At 41.6% G+C, this 14228-nt stretch overlaps 1 protein-coding gene across 7 annotated transcripts in view; it reads left to right on the top strand.

Annotated features, from left to right (window-relative positions):
- The first annotated feature begins 324 nt into the window (after positions 1 to 324).
- Positions 325 to 14228, top strand: part of UBE3A (ubiquitin protein ligase E3A) — a 54382-nt gene continuing 40478 nt past the window's right edge. For 3 of the 7 annotated variants that reach the window (XM_080377374.1, XM_080377370.1, XM_080377367.1), the window contains exons 1-3: positions 507 to 888; positions 4835 to 4924; positions 10328 to 10395. The gene's annotated coding sequence lies outside the window, so the exon portion shown is untranslated. Of the gene's footprint in view, positions 428 to 506; positions 889 to 4834; positions 4925 to 10327; positions 10396 to 14228 lie in introns of those variants that run through there. The other 4 variants (XM_080377373.1, XM_080377369.1, XM_080377366.1 and 1 more) reach the window with 2 other exon arrangements.

The raw sequence follows: 14228 nt of genomic DNA, 5'->3' as shown, positions 1-14228 counted from the left end.
CCTGGGTATGTGCACATGTGTGTGCGTACGTGCGCGCATCCGTACACTCGTGTATGTGCGCGCAGGCGCGCGCTCCCGGCGGCCCCGCGCGCCCCCCGAACGGCCGCGCGCCTCCACACCCCCAGCCCCAGCCCCAGCCCCAGCCCGTGCAGGAGCCCCACCCCCCCCCCCCTCCGGCAGCCTCCGCATGCTCAAACGCGGGCTCCGCCCCGTCCGCGCGTCACCACCCCGCGCACTGGGTTGCCCGCCGCTCCTTAGGGAGGGAAGCCCCGCCCCCATCCCATCGCCCTAGTTGCCCTCTTCCAACATGGCGGCTCCCACCTCACGCGTGCAGGCACGCAGGCGCCGCCTCGGCCCCCTTCCACCGGGCGCCGCGAGTGGAAAAGACAGGAAGGAACCGGTCCGGGAACTCTATGGTTTTCGCGCGGTGGGTAGCGTGTCGCAGCCGCCTCGTCCGCCCGCCCCCGCCCGCGGTGCACGCCGGGACACAGTGGGTCCTCCTTCCTGCCCCCCCCCACCCCCGCCCGCTGCGAGTCCTCCGAGCTTGCGCCGCGCCGATATCCGCGTTGCTCCCAAGATGGTGGCGCGGGGCTCGGGCTGAGAGCGAGTGAGTCCGCGAGAGGAGGCGCACCCGCGGGCCCGGCCTGCCCTCCGCCCCTGCGCGCCGCCCGCCTCGCCAGGCCTCTTGCCTCTCCCTTCCCCGCCCCTCCAGGCCGCGGCCCCGTCTCCTCCGCCCCGGGGCCCCGACGGCTCCGCTGGCGGCGGCAGCAGCAGCAGCAGCAGCGGCGGCGCCTCCTCGCCTGCGGCGCGGCCCCGAGCGCAGCGCGGCCCCCGCATGAGCCCGGGCGGCGGCGGGAGTGACTGGGAGCAGCAGGCCGTGGCGCCCAGGTCGGTAGGCGCTGCGCAGCGCCCGGCCCGAGGGAGGGCCGGGAGGGGGGATGGCGCCCGTCTCACGCCGGCCCTGAAGGGGAGGGAGCCGGGAGGTGGCCCTGCCCGCTTTCCTCCGCCGGGTGATCCCCCGGCTGGGGTGCGGAAGGCGGGCGGGAGGCTCCGGCGGCAGGGGTGCGTGGCCTCGGCGGCCCTCCCTCTCCTCCCCGTGAGGCACATGGCTGCGGGGCCGCCCCGCGCCTCCCCGAAGCGGGAAGGCCGGGTGGCTCCGGGCTCTGCCCGCCCCTCGGGGGGACCGGGCTCGCTGGGCGACCTTGGGTGAACCCAGCCCGCCCCGGCCTCAGTTTCCCGTCTCGCCCGAGGGCGCAGCGGTGATGCCCGCTCCGCGCGGCTGCTGCGGGCACGGGGCACCGCGGTGCCTTCGGCATGGCCGGCTGTGGCAGTCGGGGAGGTACGGGTATGTGAAGCACTGCGAGGGTGTGTAACTAGTGCGCAAGGCCTGCTTAACAAAGTATGTTCACTTGTTCGTGTTTCTGAAGAGTTGGATCTGCTAACTCGTGAACTGGCAGCTTTGCTGGTAAATGTGACCTGGCGCTCCTGACTGCGCGGCTTCCTGGGTTTCAGTTTTAACCTGTACCTGCAGTGTTTCTGTGAAAGGAACTCCATGGGTTGTTGTGGTTCAGTCGATTTGTAAGTCGGATGTCTAATATGACGTGATGTGGTCATTCAGAAGTTACTACTGCTTAGGAAACAAAACATATTCCACAGCTCTCCTCTAAGTGGCAAGAACCTGTAGTCTATAGACTTGTAGTTACACTTTTTTTTTTCTTCTTTCTTTCTTCAGCTAATGGAAATAGTTGTTTGTTTCCTTCTGCGTAACTGGTGTTCTAATTCTGGGACAAAGCCTGTGACTTACACATCACTTCAGGGATGGTCCCTCTGTGTCTGTATGGAAACTTCCCTGCCTCAGTGCAAACCTGAGGCTCTGTGAGAATCAGCTTGTCAAATTACTTTTACCATGCCTCTCTACTGAAAAGTTCCTCAGTGAGGAATTGTACCTGATTTTAGCTTTGATTTCCAATGAAGTAAGACCTAAGTGATTGTATTGTCAGTTTATGATTTTTTTTTTTACTGGTTTGAAAGGGAGAGGTCTAAAAGACAAGATCAAGTTCCTAATTCATGCAGATAGCATCCAGTTAGAGATTCCCTGCTAAGGGAGAAGCTACACTCTTTAAGTTTAACTGCATTGTTAGACATTTATGACTGGGTGGGAGAATAATGGATGTGGTGAGAGGTTCCTCTTGATAAGAATGAAAACTGCTGGAAAATGGACTTTATGGTTCTCACAAACTGCTTGGTTTGGATGGTGGCACAATACCCTGTGCCCTTTCATCTTGGAAACAGTTGAAGGTGCTTTTTTTCCAAAAGCTGAAAATAACTGTGAAATTCAGAGTTTAACTAGTGCATTGAATTGAAAATATGAAATGTGCATTACCAGATTGCTATGTATATTTGATAGTTTTCCTCACATACTTTTGTCTTCTAAAACAGATGCAGTTTGCAGTGGTTATGACTTGTCTTCATAACAGTAATGTTCTGTCAATTCAATACAGGCAAACCTTGGAAGAAAAGCTAGACCACTGCTTAGGTTTACAGGGCTAAAAAGTGCCTTTAACTGAAATTATTTCTGCACAATATTACAGCTACTTCATGTCTCTTTTATGAATGCCTTCCATTCCACTCTAAGTGTTTGCTGTTTAATGTAGCATCTTTCATACTGGAATTAACAAGTTATTTTTCTGTTTACTGGAGTTGTTTGCTATTTCTCTCACTGGAGTATCCTGCGTATCTCCCAAGAATTTAGAAATAAAAGCACCAAGCTACTAGATGGCACAATAAATGCTTTGATTTGTTTGCGGTTTTTTAGGGGTATGGCTGTGTGACAAAAAAAAAAAAAAAACAAAACCAAACCAAACAAAAAAAACCCAACAACAAATGAAAAAATGTCCTGAAGGAAAGGCGCAGGTTTGAAAAACCAGAGGTGGTTAACTTTTTCACAGCAGCATGTTTCAAAGCCTAGATCTCTCAGTCCAGGTCCTCTTCAGGACTCTTAACATTATGTGGGTTTGATCCCCTTTTTAACAGGAAATAAAAGTTTTAGTCTTTTTTTTAATTACTGCCGCTGCTTAAAGACATATGCAAATGGTATGTCTTTTGTGAATCGAATTTAAAACTGTGTGTATATGTTAAGTACATCTAGGGATGTTCTCAGCTTGTTAAAAGTCCCTGTTAGAGCAACTTGAGATTGTGTTCTAATCCACTTGAGAAAATAAACCAGGTTTGGGGTTTTTTTTATTTAACTTCACTTTTTGTAGGAGAAAACTTGCTTTGGAAATATGAAATATGTACCTCAGTATAAAATCATACTTACTTCATTATCAGTATGTGCTTTAATCTGTTCTTCACTAGCTCTTTATGAATTCAGAGGTTCTGCTTAACCAAACCCATAACTGGGGCGGGGGGAGAGGAATATCTTTGAGTCAAGTTTTAGTAGTCATAAACATGTTTAATTGTGAACATGTTTAAGCATATAATATTTTTTATAAACAATAATTAGTGTAGTATATGATATGACAGCTATCATGCAATGAATTTAGTGTTTACTTTTTTGTAAATTTGCATAATCTTAGTTTTTGCTATGCAGGAATGTTATGTTAATTATTATTTCCCCTCTCCCCAGCTACTTTTGGTTTCAGTTTACTAACTGAATGTCCAGAGAGAACTCATCTTTGTTTTTTAAATGCAGGAAATGTCTTTCTCCCTCCCCACACCAGTGTATTTGTACACTGGAAGATAAAAGCCACTAACTCTTAAAAATAGAATGTGCAATTGAAGGACAAGGAGAGAAAATTCCTAAAGTATGTAGGCATATATCTCATTTCCAGTATCAATCTTTGTTTCTGGTACTGTGGGCCAGGTTTTTGCTTCACTTTAGTAAATGAATTGATATTGATTTTTAAACAAAGAAAGTATGTTTTACACATTTTCCTGAAGTAACCAGTATACTTAAGGTAGCTATGAGTTTTATTGAAAAGAGGTTTTGAAAGGGTTTCTGTCATTAATCAAATTCTGATTTGTACATGGAAGGAGAGGGGTAATACACTTGCTATCAGTTTGTAACATTTAGAATAGAATATTAACTTTTTTTAGAAAATAAACTCCTCCCCACCCCTGGAGAGTGTTGTAAGCTTTGCAAAATAGTTGGTTCCCAGAGACACAGCAATAAGCAAATTGCATGATTGAAGTGACTTTTGTCACCTTAAATACTTTGACCTTAACATTTACTGCATTAACTTCCTGTATTTATAAGCAGTGCCTGTCAGCCTCGGAAGGCTGTATTGCTCATGAATAAAAGTTTGGAAAAAAGCTGGCTCATATGAGTAGTACTGTGTGTAATGTAGCTGGTTCATTAGCAGAAAGCAAATACAGTGTAAAGGTAATAATTTGTAATGAAGCAACACTTCAGTAGCTATACCAGCTGGTGACATGTTTCTTCAGGAAAATAACCTCATAGGAGAAATATAAAATAGATAAAATCAAATAAAGTTGAGATCCAGAAACGTGTGAGCAAACAGTGCTTTAAATTGCTGTTTTTAAATAGCTCCACCTTCTTGTGGCTAGGACTGGCATAATTTATTGACAGAAAAACTTTTGGGTTGCAAGCTTACATTATAAATTAAATATTATTATAGTGTTCTGTCTCACAGAACGCTCATATTCTCTCTTACAAACAAATCTCTTAAAGGAAGCATTAACTACTTATAATAGGTTGAGCTTTCTTTCCTGTATTATGCAAACTGAGGAATGGAGGAGGGGGATGGAAGTCAGTCTTTACAGATCCATTTTCCATTACCATCCTGCATGGTTCTTTACCCATGTTTTACAGAGTGGTGAAGAATTAGGAGAAGCTGCAGTTGTTCAGCTGAGTGGAACTAAATGGGTGGCTTCCCTCTGGACCCTCACTTCACTGTCTTCGGTAAGAGGGGTGACCTTTTGAAGCAACTTGCTTTTCCTTAGAACAGGGGTATGTGTGTTTTAAGAGAAGCTTCTAGTTAGCAAAGCAGAGGATTGGACTTTTCTGGATTTTTTTTTTATTATTCTGCTGGCTTGGAAAGGATATTCACAGTATGTGGCTCATCATAACTTTGGATCAAAAAGCATTATTATTTGCATCCATCCAAATAGCTTTAAAAACATGCTCTGTCTTCATATACTTTACCTTTGGAAATCATGCTTATGTCATACGTCAACAGTGGAACTGTCCCAGAGGTGCATTACAGTGGTGATGGTTTAGCCCAAACTCAAACTGATCTACCAGCTGGCTGCTTGATATGGACGGTACTACTTTTTGTTTTTTCATAGAATCATGGAGTAGCATGGGTTGGAAGGGACCATTGAAGGTCATCTATTCCAACCCCCCTGCAGTGAGCAGGAGCATCTTCAACTAGATCAGGTTGATCCAGAGCCTTGTCCAACTTGACCTTGAATGTTTCCAGGCCTGGGGCATCTACCGCTTCTCTGGACAGCCTGTTACAGTGTTTTGCCACCCTCATTGTAAGAAATTTCTTTGTTATATCTAGTCTAAATCTACCCTTTTTTAGTTTAAAACCATTACCCCTTGTCCTGTTGCAACAGGCCCTGCTATAAAGTTTATCCCCATCTTTCTCTGTTCCCCCTTTAAATACTGAAAGGCTGCAATCAGGTCTCCCCAGAGCCTTCTCCAGACTGAATAACCCCAACTGTCTCAGCCTTTCCTTGCAGGAGAGGTGCTCCATCCCTCTCATAGTTTTTGTGGCCCTCCTTGACCTGCTCCAAGAAGTCCATCCATGTCTTTCCAGTGCTGGGAGCCCCAGAGCTGGATGCAGCACTCCTGGTGGGGTCTCACCAGAGCAGAGCAGAGGGGCAGAATCACCTCCCTCAGCCTGCTGGCCACACTGGTTTTGATGCAGCCCAGTATATATATGGTTGGCCTTCTGGGCTGTGAGTGCACATTGTTGTCTCGTGTCGTTTTTCACCCACCAGTACCCCAAGTCTTTCTCTGCAGGGCTGCTCTCAATCCCTTCGTTGCCCAGCCTGTAGAGATACTGGGGGTTGCCCTGACCCAGGTGCAGGACCTTGCACTTGGCCTTGTTGAACCTCATGAGGTTCACATGGGCCCACTTCTTGACCTTGTGCAGGTCCCTTTGGATGGCATCCTGTCCCTCAGCCATGTCAACCACAGCAGAAGATACTGAACATTACTGGTCCTAATACAGACCCCTGAGGGACACCACTTGTCACTGATTTCCATCTGCACATTGAGCTGTTAACCACTACCCTCTGAATGCAACCATCCAACCAATTCCTCATCCACTGAACAGCCCACCCATCAAATCCACATCTCTCCAATTTAGAGAGAAGGATATTGTATGTGACTGTGTCAAAAGCCTTACAAAAGTCCAGGTAGATTACATCTCTGGCTCTTCCCTTGTCCATTTATGTAGTCACTCCATTGTAAAAGGCCACAAAGTTGGTCAAGCAAGACTAGCCCTTGGTGAAGCCATGCTGGATGTCTTGAATCACCTCCCTGTCCTCCATGTGCCTTCATGTGCAATACTTGTATGACATAATTTCAAAGCTGTGACCTAAGTAAGACAAAACTAAAGTGTACCAAAGCCTGTAAGGTACATTGTCTCAGTTTGAAACCCAGTTGGTCTTGCTGGGCCTCATATCAATCAGCCAGTGGGATCACAAGCAGAAAACTGTGGAACTTGTATTTGGGTTTGGTAGTTGTTGCATAATTCGTTGGCAGTGATTAGTCCACATCATCTGCTTTTCACTCTGGTGTCCTGTGGGGACTGTGGCAGGACTTCTGCTGTCTTGACCAAGCTAGATTTTCAGGAGTGAAGCTAGTTCTTTGTCTTTCCTTCATAGAAGAGACCACACTTCTGCTCCCTTTGGTGGACCCCTTTTTGGACTTGTTGATAATCATTACACCAAAGAAATTGGTGAAATCAGGAGATTAGAATGACAAATAAACACCTCCTCTCCCTTACCTTAAGGAGCTGTGTGCAGGGAGCCTCAAGAGCTATCTAACACGTTGCCAAGCTTGCACGGTGCTGAGGGATGCCAGACTTGTCCAGGCAGCCAGGCTCTGGCACTGCTTGTGTGCTCCTGCTCTGGTATGCTCTGGGACCCAGGTTGCAGCAGCTGCGGTTCAGCAGGCTTGGGGTGTTAGAGGGTGGTGGTGTGACTCTTAAAGGAGCTGAACTTCTAAAATGGGCTGCAGGTCAAAATATTTCAGGAAATGCTACCATAGTTGTAGATGAGTTTTTTTCTTTTGCATTATGGTTATTCATGTGTTTGAGCTGATTACTTCAATGCCTAAAATATTTTGATTTTAAAGTATCATGTTTTTTGTTATCTTAAAAGAGTTCAAAAACTCCTATAAAGCTAGATAATACTGAGGAGGTCTATCGCTACTTCCAATATGTTTTCATCTTTTATTTTTATAGCCTTATTCAGATAATGATTCAGATAATGATTTTTGTTTCGAATTGTGGTTTAGTATGTGTATATAGTCTATGTTATTTTTAGAAAGTCCAAGGTATACTAGCATCTAGGTGTGTTTCAGCTGTTGTAGCAAAACTTAGTCTGTTGTGAACCATAGAAATACATACTTATAGTCCACACAACCTGCAAGTTCCATCAGAGGTCAAGGGCACAGGAGGATGCTTCACTTTCACAGAAAATAGTGGTGTTTCTTGGTGGCATTGGTCGAGCCCTTTACATTGTAAGGTGATGATAAATATTCCATTTGCATGGTTCCTATGACCTGAATATCTTATTGAAAGAAGGGTGTTTGTGAATAGTTGTTTATTTGGCTAATGTTGTTAGATAAAAATGTCAGTTGTGGAAGAAAATTATTCTCATTTGAAATTATGTTAACAATCTATTTTCTGCTCCTGTGTTGTGACAGTTCTTGGAAAAAAAAAAAGTGGGAAACATTGTTTAAGCACCTGATAGGGGTGATTTCATGATGCCTTTCATCAAGCCAGACATAAGAGTTGCAGAGTATTTTCTGTGATCTATAATTAATTTCTTTAATATTTTGCAGTTTTGTTTGCTGCCGTTTTGTTAATTCAGTGGCTTACCATCTTTGCTAACATCATTGTGTGCCTTGAAGTCTCTTCCTTGTTGAAAATGTATGACACTGTTGTAAACAAGCAGCTCTTGACTCAGGTCATGTGGCAGATCAAGATTTCTTTAGGTTGAGTGGAAGCAATAGTGTTAGCCATGCTTTTAGTCACATTTGCCATTTGCATTTTTTTTAGGCAGATGTGGCTTAATGCTAATAAGTATACTAAAGGTGAATGTGAAAGCACATCTGACTTCATGAAATTATTTTCATTCCTTTTAGACATGCATTACAAATTTTGTATTGCATGTTGGTGGTTGTGTAGCCTTTGAGCAAATTTTTTTAGTAGACTGGAGAACTCCTGCTCTGCCTTGGTGGTACCTGTTGGGGGAGGACTGAGTAAAGAGAACTGGAAGTCTGGGAACCTCAGTTCTGTGCTGTTGGGATTTCTTGCTTTTCTGCTGTTAGGTACATGTTATCAAGCGAGACCCTTGTCTCCATCTCCTCCAACTATGGCCTTGTTTCTTCTGTAAATTGTACTGTCTTAAACTGCATAGCTTCAGTTATGTTGAGAACCTTTGTTTTCACTTCTCCTATTGCTGGGCAATAGTCTTAAGATCCCAGATGGATGTGTGTGTTTGATAGATACTTTTTCATGCTGTACTTTGTGTTCTGCTCGTACTCTGTGCGTAGTGAATGCTGGAGCTTTTGTACCTTAGCAGAGAGTGAGTGAATTTCATAGGGATGACATTGCTCTATGTGTGTACATGAACAAATATATATGTTGGAGTTTAAGCTAGAAGCTCTGTGATACAAGCTGTGAAATTGGTCACATTGCCAGAATACTTTCAACTGAGTTTGCCTAATGGCATCATTGTGAATGAAGAATTATTCTTTAGTAGAATATAAGGTAGATATTCTGTATTTCTGTTGTTGGTGTGGAGTAGAAGTGCCACCTCCACATAGGAAAATCAGTTACTGTCTCATTGTTCAGATAAATTTATTCTTTTTCTTCTTCTGAATGGTAGTAAAGCTTTATTGACACAGTTGCATAACATTAACTCATTAATCCTAATTGTACATAAATCCACATAATTACCATAATTGTTTGTTGAAATAGCAATCTTGTTTCATGAAACAGGTAGGGTGCCCTAATTAACTTTTTTCTTTAAATAAAAAAAATTGTGTACGAACTGTTAGTGCTTTAGAGCTTTACTGGCATGACTGATGACTGTCAGTCCAGGATCACCCCATTTCACATCCCTGATAAAGAATTGGGCCTTTGGTATTGGATGGGTTCTCTGTGGTTTGACATCTTTTAAGAAAAACCTGAATGTACTCTTAAGGTAACCAAATCAGGGTTTCCTTGATGGGAACTTTGATCTATATTGGAGATAAGCCTAAATCAGCTATTTGCTCTTAATAGAGTTTTAGAATCAAGAAACTTAAGTATTAAATCTTCACAGTACTGGAAATGTGGTAGTCTGTGCCAAATGAGTAACTCTTTGGAAAGTAATTACTAGATTTCTTTAGTTATATGCCTGTATGCCCATTTGTCACTTTTTCCCCCATGAAATGTATTGTGCTTTTATGTATTTGTTGAAAACATTTTGAAGTCAGTTTTAGTTGTGTGTCTCTTGTTAATTATGGCTTTCCTGAAAATGAACAATTTCTAGAAAAAACTTGCCAAACTCTAGCAATTTTATGCAGCCAGGACAAAGATGTGGTTCAGTCTGTGACTTCTTTTGAGTGTTGGGTGTGGGGTTTTTCTAATTATAAATACAAAATCTTTAAAAAAAAAAAGGGGGGTGGGAGATGGGGAGGGGAAGGAGAAACCTTGCCAAAATCTTCAAGATAAAGGAAATGGACATTTGTAAGGAACTGGATGAATGGAATTGTAAAACTATTGCATCGCTACAGAGGAAAGAATAAGAAACATTGTGTGTATGGACTTTCTGCTTTCATAGTTTCCCTGACATACTAAGTATTTTCTGATGTGGTTTTTATGGGAAGTATGACTTAATTTGGGAAGTCATGTGGTTTAGTTTTAGGTAGTCCTGTGAGGAGCAGGGCGTTGCAGTCGGTGATCCTTATGGGTGCCTTCCAACTTGAGATATTCTGTGATTAAGTATGTTTCCTTTAGTTGCAAACTTGTGACTAATTGGGTGGCCATTCTTGATTGTATTGTTTTGAAGATGTATTGAGCTTCAGATTGGTATGGAGTGTAGTGCAAAAACTGAAATGTAATGTTTTGCATTATAGGTACAAGAACTGTAGAAGTCCATTTTAGAATTTGAAAGGACAAGTTTCTGAAGCTCTGGAAAGATATGGTATGTTTATGTTTTCACTTATATTGTGTGTATGCTAATAATTATACTTTTGTTCCCTGATTTAAAAAAGAAAAAAAGTTGAAAATAAATTCAGGAAGAGAAGAAACACATGTTCATTTTCCCCCATTTCTTTTGACTGTGGTCTTTTACTTAGGCATAGTTGTCTAGAAAACTGAGTTATTTAATTTCTTTTTCTCATAGCGAAAATAAATACTGATGATACACCATTGATGAATTCCCTTTTAATTTGTTTTACAGTTGCAAACAAACTCAGTTTCACCATCCATCTATTTCTTCATGGATTACATAAGAATTGGTGCTGTTTCTGAAAGTTTGGGGCGGGGGGCATATATGCTTATATATGCTTATAAATATGCTACTGAGCATATTTATAGTGAGGCTCATACAGTTTTTAGGTATGACTTGAAAAGTAAGTTCAGAGCTACTAGAAGACTTAAGCAAACATCAGTGTAAGTCAAATTTGCAAATTGGAATCTTAGGAAATACAGAAGTGGAACCTTCATTACCAGTGCCAACATGAGCATGTGGTATCTCTTTTTGTCTAGGCTCTTAAATGTCCAGCCAGCTTAAAAGTATGTACATGTATTAGAGCAAGGTTGGAACCTTAACTTGTAGTTACTTTAATTTCTCTTTTCTAAGTTTATTCTGCTATAGTCCTGTGGAGAGATACGTGGTAGTATGGAACAGCTGCACCACTCTAATGTTGCTTAAGTTCTGTGGTTCTGCAACTTGTTACACAGAGAATTTTTGAAACTTTATGCATTGCTGCATTCAGGAAAAAAATATGTATAAGTACATTTTTCAACCATATTAAATAGGTCTGTTAATGCATATATAAAATTGTATGTAGTTCAACAACTGCTTCTAAGCTATGTGTGTACTTTCTTGTTTAAACACTTAAAATGTGGGGAAGAACTCATAACTGCAGATAAAGAATTTTATATGCTGTAGGTTTATGTCTAGATTTTTCTTTTGAAGATACTTAACATAAGAACATATTTGAAGTTTTGAAATCTCAACCTTGCATAAGGCTGTCTTTTTTTCTTGGTTAAGTTCTGTTTTGTAGGAAGCTATAGACAGGAGATAAAATGACTGATTCTAAGCTGAAACATTAAATATAGTGTGTGCTAATTAAAAACTGTAAATCTCTTGAAGATATAGTGTTACGTTATCACAATCCAGATGTTCCTGAGAGAATTGTATAGATTGGTCCTTTACTCTAGCAGGCATCTGGCAGGTAGCGTATATTCAATTTTGTACCCACAGCACCACTGGGACCACCCACCTGCTTCTTGCTCTTCAGTTTCAATACCAGTTGTGTATATGATGGCTCTTCAAACTGAAGCCATTATTTCTGCTGGCTGCTTTTTTTTTAATGTTTAACCACTTCCCACTGTATGCATAATCTTTGTAAGGGTATGCACTTCATAAATTGACAAAGAATTCCCCTCTAATCCCCCACAACTTGTGAGTAATAAATACTAATGGAACATCAGAAAAGCTGAATGTTATGCTACAGGATTGCATGATCGCTTGGTCTTAATATAAACTGCATATAAACAAATGCTGAAGAACTTGGTGAACAGCAATATACTTTACGTGGAAGGCTGCATGAAAGATGGGTAGCAAAAGAAAGCAAATAACAAAGCATAAGTAAAAAGATAGATGGAATAAAAGTTTAAATATTAAAGCTGAAGTGAAGCTGTAAAACTTACCTGTTTGGAAAATAACTTGATACCTAGCCAGTAAAAGGAGAGCTATTAAAGGAAATTTAAATAGACGATTGGATTTCACTCCAGATGTAGGAGGGGCTTTCCATTCATAACTGCACATCGCTTTGTAGCCTAAAGTAGCAGGCATGACTGAGATAGAAACAAGTGGTTCAGCTGGAAAAAACAAGGAGTATGTGTAGTGGAAGAAAAATGAGTTGTAGTCGAAAGGAAAAATGCAGAAGCTAAAGATAATTTCAGGCTTTCCCCTTTTTACAAAGGTGAAGAAAGTACCTCTATGATCTGCTGAAATATCAAACTGAAAACAAATGTTGAAGGAAAAAATCTGTGTTCGGAGTTGTGGGGGCAGTTGTAGAAAATGAGAATTACACATTGGCCTTTAGCTTTGGGGTGAGGGGAGAGAGTGGGAGTGAACAGTAGACCTTTTTCTCTTGCTTTGATTTGTGAAATATTAACATCAATGCAAATTGATATGTTGTATCAAAAAGTATACGGATATTATAGGGTGAAGCTTTTAAAATCTGTAGTTGATCTCTTTATATTCCAATGCACTGTAGTCTACCTTTATTAAAGTCAGTAACTTGTGTTTTTACTGAAGTATGAATTCTAGAATGGCACCAGCTTTGATTTGAAGATATAAGCAAATTCAGATCCCCACCCCAGATAACTGACTCCAGTGTTAATTGATCTCACTACCCTGCATGTTTTTGTTCCTACTCTAATTTGTATTGGTCAGCCTTCAGTTTCTAGTCATGTGAGGGTTTCATATGCTTGCTTTTAATTGGAAGATCTTTTCTATGTATTTCTGTGCTATGAGAGGACTTAGTTTCTTCGCATATCCATATTGATTAGCTTGAATAACTTGGAACTGTTTCCGTTATCTAGTCACAAGGCACTCTCTATCTTCATGCTGTCTTTGTGGCTCTTTTCTGCTACTTCTGGAACATTTTTGAAGAATAGCAAATAATTGGAGAACTGGGCTTAAGTTTTGAATATGTCTGATGTATTTTGTGCAGATGAACAGACACCTTTCCAGGAACCCTTCATGAGTCATATCTGTTGTCCTAGCTGTAATAACTGGGACCATGTGTGCATTTGCTCATCAGTTGTGACTGCCTTAGTCACTTTAGGTTGGCATTTTCCAGGATAGAACCCAATTCCTTTGGTCTTCTAACTATGTAATTTTGTATTTATCGTTATTAGTTGAATGGTTTGGTTTACCAGGCAGTGGGAAAAAAATCATATAGATGTCTTACTACAGTTTTTTTGCAGCTTTTTGGGAATTTATTTTATCGGGTTTTATTAGTGGCTCGTTTATTTTCCTTTAGGATAATTGTTAATTCAACCTGGTACTAGCTGCATGAAGAAAACTTCTGGAATCTTACGTCTTTTCATGTTTTCTGTGTTGGAAACAGCGTGCAGTCAACAAAAGTAATTGATGTTTCCAACCATATCAAGAAATTAAGTCTCAAACATGCCTATTAATATTTTTTTTTCTACAAGTGACAGTTGAGATTGAGCTTAGGGATTTGGTGAATATTCTATAGTTTCTTCCAGGACACTTCAATCAATCTTATGTTATAAAAGGCCAGTTTTCTTATTAGTTGTTGGTTCCTTGTTTGAAGTAGTAAGCTAGTTAGGGTAGTCCTGAGGGCACCTCTTACTGTATAGATGATGACTGTTTCATCATGGTGCTCAAAGTCATTCTGGAAACATATCAAATTCATTCTTGGGGGATTCAGAGGGATTCTTCAGAAAACATACAAAGGTTTCTTCTTGGGGATGGTTATTTTTGATTAAGCAACTCAAATTCTGGCACTGAAAGGTAAGGAAGATCATGTACTACTTTGTACAGGTGAATCACCTTGTTTTCATTAGATCATCTGTCAAAAAGAGAATCTTAAAAAAATTTGGATCAAGGATTACTCAAGTGTATACTTAAAACTCTTTTGTAAAGGAAACTTAAATTCTTACAAATACCACCTCCCAGGGTAAACCATCCTACAGTCAGGTCAGTAAGTTGTTTAGTTTAAATAAAAGTGTTCTTCCTCTCAGGGATCTTCCTAGACCTCACATCCTGGG

This window comes from Falco punctatus (genome assembly GCF_963210335.1).
Source record: "Falco punctatus genome assembly, chromosome: 2".
NCBI classification, from domain to species: Eukaryota; Metazoa; Chordata; class Aves; order Falconiformes; family Falconidae; genus Falco; species Falco punctatus.
The sequence above is the reverse complement of the archived record's forward strand: the minus strand, read 5'-3'. Positions and strand labels throughout refer to the sequence as shown.